This window comes from Asparagus officinalis, unplaced genomic scaffold, assembly GCF_001876935.1.
Source record: "Asparagus officinalis unplaced genomic scaffold, Aspof.V1 AsparagusV1_Un728, whole genome shotgun sequence".
NCBI classification, from domain to species: domain Eukaryota; kingdom Viridiplantae; phylum Streptophyta; class Magnoliopsida; order Asparagales; family Asparagaceae; genus Asparagus; species Asparagus officinalis.
The window spans coordinates 24,608-34,935 of NW_017972988.1; positions in this window are offsets into that span (position 1 = coordinate 24,608).

A 10,328-nucleotide genomic window follows, 5' to 3' on the forward strand; every position below is an offset into this window, starting at 1 on the left:
GTATCAGAGCCTCCACCCTCTTCTCTCCTAGCCGCCGGCTGCACACCCTTCCGCACGTGAGTGGATCCATTCCATTGTTTACGTGCGGTTCATCGGCTTCGTAGCCTTGTTATCCCGCTTCGTCGCGTGTCGTTTGGCTTCGGTGTTGCGGATTAACGATCTTGTTTGGATACGTCGCCTGATGGTTCGTTCTGTCGAATCGGCATCGTCGAGCTGTGTAACGGGACCTATAGGCAATTTTATACGCCTACAGTACTTACCTGAGCTGGTCGCGACGGGTGAGATACACCCTTACAGGGAGGAACCTGGAGGGTTACTTGACAGGAGAGGCGACAGAACCTGAGGAGAACTCGGAGGGAAGAGATGAGTGGAAGTCCACTTATATGTTGGTGTACATCTGGCTTCTCAACTCGTTGGTCCCGACGATCGCCGCCACGGTGGATGGCATTGAGAAGGTGAAGGACGTCTGGGAGAAGTTGAGGAGGACATATGATGGAGTGGGGAATAACCTTAGGGTATTTCAGATTAAAGGAGAGATCGACGCCACAGTCCAGGGAGAGAGGACTGTACAGGAATATGCTACAGAGCTGGAGCGTCTGTGGCTGGATTATGATCATTTTTCTCCCCGGGCTAGCTGCAAGGACCCGGGGTGTAAAGAGCGGGAGGCCTTTCTCCAAGAGAGGACTATGATGTTTCTTAAAGGATTGACATCAGAGTTCGCTCAGCGAATCGCATTGCTGCTAGCTCAGCCGAAGATTCCCACGCTTGAGGAGGCTGTCTCTGCTATGATCCAGGAGGAGACTCGCATTCGGCTGCAGGCGGGGACAGGTGGACTTCCTGTGGTGAAGTCAGCACTGACAGCCTCTAGCAACACTGGATCTAGGAGAGAGACTCGACAGTGCTATAACTGCGGTGCGGTGGGTCATCTACGGCATGCTTGCACCAAGCCATCCAAGGATGGAGATTCGGGTGGACGTGGACAGTTCGGAGGTCGTGGTCGTGGCCGTGGGGGTCGAAGAGGTGGAAGAGGAGCAGGAAACCGGGCAAATCTGACGGTGGCAGAGGAAGAGGAAGCTGAGATGGTCTTTACTGAGGAGGATCGTGCTCTCCTGGCGATACTAAGGAAGAAGCAGCAAGTAGAACAGCAAGTAGCAGGGGATGGAGATTTGAGGAATGGGACTGCGGAGGCATCTACTTCGTTCTTCGTCAGAGGCAACACTGCTACCTATGCTCATCCGACCAAAGGTACTGATGACATACATGCTCTTGCTTCTATGTCTCCTGACAGATCATCAGCATGGATAGTCGACTCCGGTGCATCTCGTCATGTGACAGGTAATGCGAGTGAGTTCTCATCATATACTCACTTAGCATCGCCTGATAGTATTCAAACAGCTGATGGTACATTTCAGCCTGTGGTTGGTAAGGGTACAGTTGATTGTACTGGTTCTGTAACTTTGTCCAATGTTTTGCATGCTCCTTCTTTTCCAGTCAATCTTTTGTCCATTAGTGGGATGTAAAGAGCGGGAGGCCTTTCTACAGGAGAGGACTATGGTGTTTCTCAAGGGATTGACATCAGAGTTCGCTCAGCGAATTGCATTGCTCCTAGCTCAGCCGAAGATTCCCACGCTTGAGGAGGCTATCTCTGCTATGATCCAGGAGGAGACTCGCATTCGGCTGCAGGCGGGGACAGGTGGACTTCCTGTGGTGAAGTCAGCACTGACAGCCTCTAGCAACACTGGATCTAGGAGAGAGACTCGACAGTGCTATAACTGCGGTGCGGTGGGTCATCTACGGCATGCTTGCACCAAGCCATCCAAGGATGGAGATTCGGGTGGACGTGGACAGTTCGGAGGTCGTGGTCGTGGCCGTGGGGGTCGACGAGGTGGAAGAGGAGCAGGGAATCGGGCGAATCTGACGGTAGCAGAAGAAGAAGAAGCTGAGGTGGTCTTTACAGAGGAGGATCGTGCTCTCCTCACGATACTCAGGAAAAAACAGCAAGTAGCAGGGGATGGAGATTTGAGGAATGGGACTGCGGAGGCATCTACTTCGTTCTTCGTCAGAGGCAACACTGCTACCTATGCTCATCCGAACAAAGGTACTGATGACATACATGCTCTTGCTTCTATGTCTCCTGACAGATCATCAGCATGGATAGTCGACTCCGGTGCGTCTTGTCATGTGACAGGTAATGCTAGTGAGTTCTCATCATATACTCACTTAGCATCGCCTGATAGTATTCAAACAGCTGATGGTACATTTCAGCCGGTGGTTGGTAAGGGTACAGTTGATTGTACTGGTTCTGTAACTTTGTCCAATGTTTTGCATGCTCCTTCTTTTCCAGTCAATCTTTTATCTATTAGTTCTATCATCCTCCAACTAAAATGCATCGTCTCTTTTGATATTCCCAAGGTAATCTTCCAGGAGAAGGGGACAGGGCGGAGACTTGGGACTGGCACATGGCGTAGTGGACTGTGGTATCTGGATCGTGAAGGGCTGGATTCAGCATTGGTGTCAGTCATAGAGGAAGCAGGAGTAGGATCTAAAATGAGTGCTGAAAATGAGTTAATGCTCCATCACCAGCGTTTGGGACACTCATCCTTTAGTGTTTTAGGTAGATTGTATCCTTCTTTATTTGAGAAAGCAAATAAACAGAAACTTGTGTGTGATGCATGTGAGTTTGGAAAGCTTACTAGAAGCTCTTATGTTAGTTCTGGTCATAGAAGTTCTCATGCATTTGACTTGGTACATTCAGATGTTTGGGGGCCTTGTTCCACAAGTTCTATGAATGGATACAAATATTTTGTTACATTTATTGATTGCTTCTCTCGTGTTACTTGGTTATACCTGATGAAGAATAAGAGTGATGTGTTTGGGTGCTTCCAAAATTTTCATAGGACTGTTCAAACTCAATACGGAGCAGTGGTGAAAGTATTGAGGTCAGATAATGGGACAGAGTATACCAACAGAGCCCTTGAAGAATATTTGTCAGCTCAAGGAATCATCACCAGACAACCTGTCCATACACACCAGCACAGAATGGGGTAGCGGAAAGGAAGAACAGACATCTTTTAGAGGTTGCTAGAAGCATGATGATCTCTATGAATGTCCCAGAAACATTATGGGGACAAGCAGTATTGACCGCAGCAGCGTTGATCAACAGAATGTCCTCGAGAGTGCTGGATTGGAAGTCTCCGTGTGAGATATTGAAGGGAGATAATGGTGGGATCCTTCCACTCAAAGTGTTTGGCTGTGTGTGCTTTGTGAAGGACAACAGACCATCTGTCGGGAAGCTTGCCTCTAGAGCTGTGAAGTGCATCTTTGTGGGATATTCTGCTACTCAGAAGGGATATGTTTGCTGGAGCCCAGTGGAGAAAAGGTTGTTTGTGAGCATGGATGTGCACTTTCGAGAACTCGAGCCGTATTACACCCAGAAGGTAACTTCATCCGCTAGTAACTCGCCTAATACTAGAAGTATGAGGCGAGAGGAGGAGAATAGTGAGAGATCGGTGAACAGTGTGGAGAAATTCATTTCTGTATCGATTCCTTGGGAAGGAGAATTGGTTGAGGAGGAGCAGGAGAATGATGAAGAAAAGAATGAAGAAAAGAAAAATGAGACAAAAGGTGTTAGGCCCACTGATCAGGGGGAACTACTAACCTATAGTAGGAAGGGCAAGCAAATTGCAGGAACAGTACCTACAGTGCCACTAGTGCTACCAAGTCTCTTGCCAACGTCTGTCCCGACTCCTGAAACACCTACACCACCACCAGTTTTATCCCAAGGTGATAACGTTCCTCTCCCTACTGATAACATTCCTCTCCCTACTCCTCCCACACCAATATCAGTACGGAGGACTACTTGTAGTAATGCGGGAAATCCTCCCGATAGATATGGTTGGGATCTTGCCCAATTTGTATCATATTCTAATATCCACCCTGCACATGGGGCATTCATTGCATCATTGGACTCTGTTACTGTACCTAACAATTGGCAGGTTGCTAAGAAGGACCCAAAATGGAAAGCGGCTATGCATGAGGAGTTAGGGGCTCTTGAGAAGAACCGCACTTGGGAGTTAGTAAAACTACCAGAAGGAAAGCGAGCAGTTAGATGTAAGTGGGTCTTCACTGTGAAGCAGAATCCAGATGGGCAAGTTGAACGCTACAAGGCTCGTCTGGTGGCAAAAGGGTATAGTCAGACATATGACATCGATTATGATGAGACTTTTGCACCGGTGGCAAAGATGAGCACTGTTCGGACCTTAATCTCTCTGGCAGTAAATGGTGGATGGAAGCTACACCAACTAGATGTGAAGAATGCATTTCTTCATGGAGATCTAGTGGAGGAGGTATACATGGAGATACCACCAGGATTTGGTACAGATCAGACAGTGGGAAAGGTCTGTAGATTGAAGAAGTCTCTCTATGGGCTGAAGCAGTCTCCTCGTGCTTGGTTTGACAGATTCAGAAGGGCTATGATTGGTATGGGGTACCAACAGATCAACGCCGACCATACCGTGTTCTTTCGACGGAGTGGAGACCACATTACCATGCTTGCGGTATATGTGGATGATATGATTATTACAGGGGATGATGAGAAGGAGATTGCCCAACTCAAAGTGAGACTGGGTAAGGAATTCGAGGTGAAAGATCTTGGCTTGCTTCGATACTTTCTTGGAATAGAGATAGCTCGAGGAGCGGAGGGAATCGTCCTATCCCAGAGAAAGTATGCACTGGATCTTCTCAAAGAGACAGGGATGTTAGGGTGCAAACCTGCAACTACACCGATCGACCAGAGGTTCAAGCTAGGTGCTGAGGCTGGAGAACCAGTTGATCGTGACAGATATCAGAGGTTGGTGGGAAGATTGATCTATTTGAGTCACACACGTCCTGATATCTCTTTTGCAGTGAGCGTGGTGAGTCGCTACATGCACGATCCGAGGAAGGGTCATATGGACGCTGTGTACCAGATTCTGAGATATTTAAAGAGTGCCCCCGGAAAGGGACTGATATTCAGGAAGAATGGACATGTGAGCATCGAGGGTTATTGTGACTCTGATTGGGCTAGCTGTGCTGATAACAGGAGATCCACCTCAGGATATTGTATCTTTGTAGGAGGCAACTTGGTCTCGTGGAAGAGCAAGAAGCAATCGGTGGTAGCGAGATCAACAGCTGAAGCAGAGTATAGAGCCATGGCCTTAGGAGTTACAGAGTTGTTGTGGTTAAAGAGTATGTTGGTGGAGCTGAAGCTGGATCAAGGAGCCAAGATGAAGCTGTGGTGTGATAACAAGTCAGCCATCAGTATCGTCAACAACCCAGTGCAGCATGATAGAACCAAGCACATCGAGATCGATAGGTTCTTCATCAAAGAGAAGTTGGACAATGGACTACTAGAGTTAAGTCATGTTCCAACTAAGGATCAGGCAGCAGATTGTCTGACTAAGGGACTTAGCTCGGTAGATATGATTAGAGGATGTGACAAGATGGGCTTAGTGGATATCTTTCGCCCATCTTGAGGAGGAGTGTTGAAATATTATTAAGTTTAGGGGTTTATGTGTAAGTTGTAGGGGCCTATATAAGCCCATCTTATCTCATGAATAAAATTAGGGTTTCTATTCACATTTCACCATAAGCACAGATGCACATAGGAACCAAAGCCAGCCCTTCACCTATAAATAAGAAAAAAAACTAAGCTCAATTAATTACCAGAAAGATCTAAGTTTAGAAGATACAAAACAAAAAAACCCGACAAGAATATACGAGGAACTTGTCACTGCAGTGTTAATCAACTAGTGCTTTGCTGAGAACCTCCTATTTCATTCACGTACGATTCCCGTGCCAGATTGCAGAGCCAAAACGTGTTCGGACAAAGCTTGGTTCGGTCTCCAAGCATGTTTGCTAGGTGATATACATGACCATTCCTTGATAATAAAGAGAATAGTAGAATTAATAGCGTCATCATGTATTGTATCCTTTGATGGAAAAATCCTTCTGTTCCTTGCTAATAAGATGCACCAGCATATAGTGGGAAAATGGTAAGCCTTGGATTAGAATGAAACCATCTTCTCCAGCTCCTCTACTATTGGTATTTTCTCTGTGTTGACAGTCCTCATTCATAAACCTTCTAACTGGCAGTTTGTAGCCACTTCCATATAGGCCCCCTATGATAGAGAGGATCGAGATGTCTGCTGGTGGTAACTTGCTAGGACTAGGTCTTCTCATTATTTGGTGATTTCAACATGACTCTAAAGTCTAGACGAGAGAAGTGGTATATTTGGTTCTATTAGAGATATTTCCTCCTTCAAAAACCTCATTGATTCAATCCATCTCATTGACCTCCCCCTCAGTGGGAGGAAATTCACCTGGTCCAACCAAAGAGTCAATCTTGTCCTAGCTAGGCTACACATGTTCCTCCTATCTTCAGACTTTAAAATCCACTTCCCATATCTGATACGATTTGCATATCATTCCCCTTGCTCTGATCACTGTCCCATCATCCTGGACACTGGAGACCCCCAACACTCCCCAGCGTTCAGACTTGAAAAATTTTGATTAGTTTTTCCATCATTCATCCCCTTTATTCAATCTTGTTGGAACTCCTTCTCCTTCAGTGGAGATCAATCGGCCTCTCTCTCTCTCTTTTTCAAAGTTTCTGGTCCACCAAACCATCCAACATGACATCTTCTCCTTCATCCAATCTCTACATTCATACGCCCATCCTCTCCACAACATTAATTTCTCATATATTTGCCTCATCCCTAAAAAGGATGAAGCGAATAGTCCTAAGGACTTCAAACTTATCAGCCTGATCAATAGTTCTATCAAAATCTTCACCAAAATTCTAGCTAATAGACTCAATCCCTTTCTCTCATCCCTCATTGATAGTTCTCAGGCAGCTTTTCAAAACGGCAAGTCCTCCATTGATTCCATCCTTTTAGCCCATGAAATGATTAACCACTGCTCCTCAGGTAAGAAGGAACTGTGTACTATTAAGGTAGATTTCTTCAAAGCCTTAGACTGTCTAAACTGGAACTTTCTTTTTACTCTCCTCAAAGCCAAAGGCTTTAGTCCTAAGTGGTGCCTTTGGATTTCATGTCCTGTCTTCTTCAAAATCTATTGTGCAGGTCAATGGCTCCCCTACCAACTTTTTTAAGTGCCATGAGGGCCTTAAGCAAGGTGACCCCCTCTCCTCTATGCTACTCCTCTTAATTGTAGATGTTCTTAACAAGATGCTCAAGTCCAGTGTATCTTCAGGGGACTTCTCTAGGCTCAACTTCAAAGCAGAGCTCAAATCTATCAGATCCATCCAATTCATCGATGATACCCTTATCTTCTGTAAGGCTTCAAGCAGGGATCTAGTCATTCTCAAATCCATCTTTCACATCTTTGTCAATATCTCCAGACTCAATGTTAACTACACCAAAACAAATCTCTTCTACCTTGGTAAAATCCTACACAAATGTGTCCATCTAGTCAACATCCTTAATTGCTCAGTATGTTCTCTCCCTTTCACCTACCTCGGCCTCCCCCTCAAGAGAGGATCCCTCACTAGACGTGAATATCAATCTCTCTTAGATTCCTTCTCCAAAAAGCTAGCCCTCTGGAAAAACAAATCCATTTCCATTGGAGGTAGACTTATTCTTCTCAACTCCGTTCTCTTTTCCCTCCCTCTATACTTTATATCCTTCTTCAAATTACCTATCTGACTCATCAAGGCAATCGATAAAATCAGGAGAAATTTTCTATGGGGTGGCTACCAACAGACCTCCAAACCAAAATGTCTCATAAAACGGGGTAACATTTGTAAAACTAAACAATGAGGTCTAGGCATTATCAATATGCAATCATTTAACCAAGCTCTCCTATCCAAATGGATTTGAAAAATCCTTGATAGAAATTCCTACCTAAGTAAAGTTATCTTCTCCATAAATTTATCCAACAATTCTAACCCCATTACAAACCCTCCCAAAAGCTTTGTTTCTAAACCGATCCATGACTTATACTCTATTCACCATACTTTCTTTAGTCATGTTTGATGGAATCTAGGTGATGGCAAAACTAGCAGATTCTGGGTGGACAAATGGTCAGGTCCCAACTCTCTCAGCAGTTTCTTTCCTAGGGCTCATCAACTATCATTTTCCTGTACCTGTTCCATCCAATCCCAAGGTCTAATGTTACACAATTCTTGGAGGTGGCACCCAATCCTCAGAAGAGGAACTTCAGTAGAGGAAAGATCTAAGATTGCAGCGCTCCACTCATACCTTGAACTTATTAAGCCCACAGGAGCCTCTGACCAAGATAGTATCTGGTGGTCATATCATCTCTCGGGCATCTATACAGTCAAGTCCTTCTACTCTATCCTCAACCAAGTAGGTACCCTCTTTCATCTTCACAACTTTATTTGAAAATCCCCTGTCCCATTGAAGGTCAAGGTCTTCTTCTGGATCCTAAGTAAACGAAGGCTGCAAACCAGAGACATCTTGTCTAAAAAAGGGTGGACTGGTGACCCCAATTGCCCTCTATGTAACCTGGCTATGGAGTCTCATGACCACTTGTTCAACATCTGCTCCTTCACTAGAGCTGCATGGTCCATCCTCCTCCCCCAAACAACCTTAGGGAACTGGCCTCAGGACTCCCTTATTTCTGTTAAGGGAAACTTCCTGGCCACTAACGATCTCAGAGCTCTTTGGAGGGTCCTCCTTCCATGCTTTTGTTGGTGGATATGGAATCGTCGTAACAACCTCATTTTCAACGATGTTACAGTTACTCCCCAATACATTGCATCTAATGTTGCTTGTTTTACCTTATTCTGGACAAGTGCATCTAATAGCAGAAAAGCTAACATGATGCATAAGGCGGTGATCGAACTTGGTTTGAAGGAACTGGCCAAAGGTGGCGTGAACTATGCGGTGGGAGATAACTTCTCGGCGGAGGATTAATTCATGCTTAATCACACCCCATATCCTCTGTTCTCAGCTTTCTTAAGTTTTCTGTTTTCACTACTTATCACAACGTGATTATGTTGGGATTTAGCTGATTTTGTAAGGGTTATTAGTTCATCAAAGATACACTTGTTTCCTCAGTTTCTCTAAAGTTATGAGCAGTTCCTATTCAATTCTTACATGCCTCTTCAGCTGATGCAAGTATTGTAAAACTTCTTTGGCTAGAAAATCCCCATCATGTTCTTTGTTATTTACCTTTAGTGATAACACTTTTTAATTATTTCTTTTATTCTGTAACACGAAAATAAATGCGTGCATCTGTTTTTGGTCTTTAATGTTGTGCAATGTCAAATTCCTCTGCAGATATTAAAGAACACCACTGTGAGTAGGAGAGGATCAAATAGCAGCGCAAATGGAGAAGGCCCATAGAATAATAAAAGCAAAAGGAAGTGAATATGAAAGAAAGCAAATACCCTCTTAATTTGTACTACTGAGCATGTTCTCGAATTTTTATGTTGTCATTGTGTCATCATTCTGTAATTCCTCTTTAGTGGGTTATTGTTATCATTTGAAAATGGAAGTAGCCGAGTGTTGTGAATTACAAGGACTTGTGATTGATAATGCTCTGTTGACTTTCTATCACAGGAAATGATTTGTGTGTACTTGTGTAACTGCATAGTTATTGTTATTATTATTATTATTTACTACCAAGAACTGGCACTCTTTGAATCATTAAGTACTCTATTTGATTGATAGCAACTGGTGACGAATATCTTAGATCTTGTTAGATTGTGAAGTTATCTCACGCATTTATGGAAAGCATATCCCCAGAATTCTTTTTTTCTTCAAAGAAAAGTTTTATCACCCTATTTCATTAATTCATGCCTCAACTGCACTTAAATGCCCTATGGCCTCCTTTGTTTTATACTACTCTGCCCTCAAATGTTTTTGGTAGCACTTATATATAAGTTTTAAAATTTGCACTTTAACATCCTCAATTATGTAAACGTCAGATTTTTGGTCAACAATTCTAATCCGACATTCACATGCTAATTTTAGAATATTTCAACTCTTATTATTTGTTAAATATAATATTAATTCAATCAAAAGTTAAAAGAGAATAAGGATAGGTATAAATAGAACACAATACTTTTAACAGCAAATTTATCTAAAATGAAAGGTTTAAAAAGTTCTAAGATTAGCATGTAAGTGTCACCTGAAAATTTTCAGGAGATTCTCGTGTTTGCGTAACTAGGAATATTTAAGTGCAAAATTTTAAAAAAATTAGAATACATAAGTATTGCATATAAGTACTGCTAAAAAAACAAGTTAGGGTATATATATGCGAAGTTGGGGAAACTATAGGGTATTTAAGTGCAACTAAGCCTT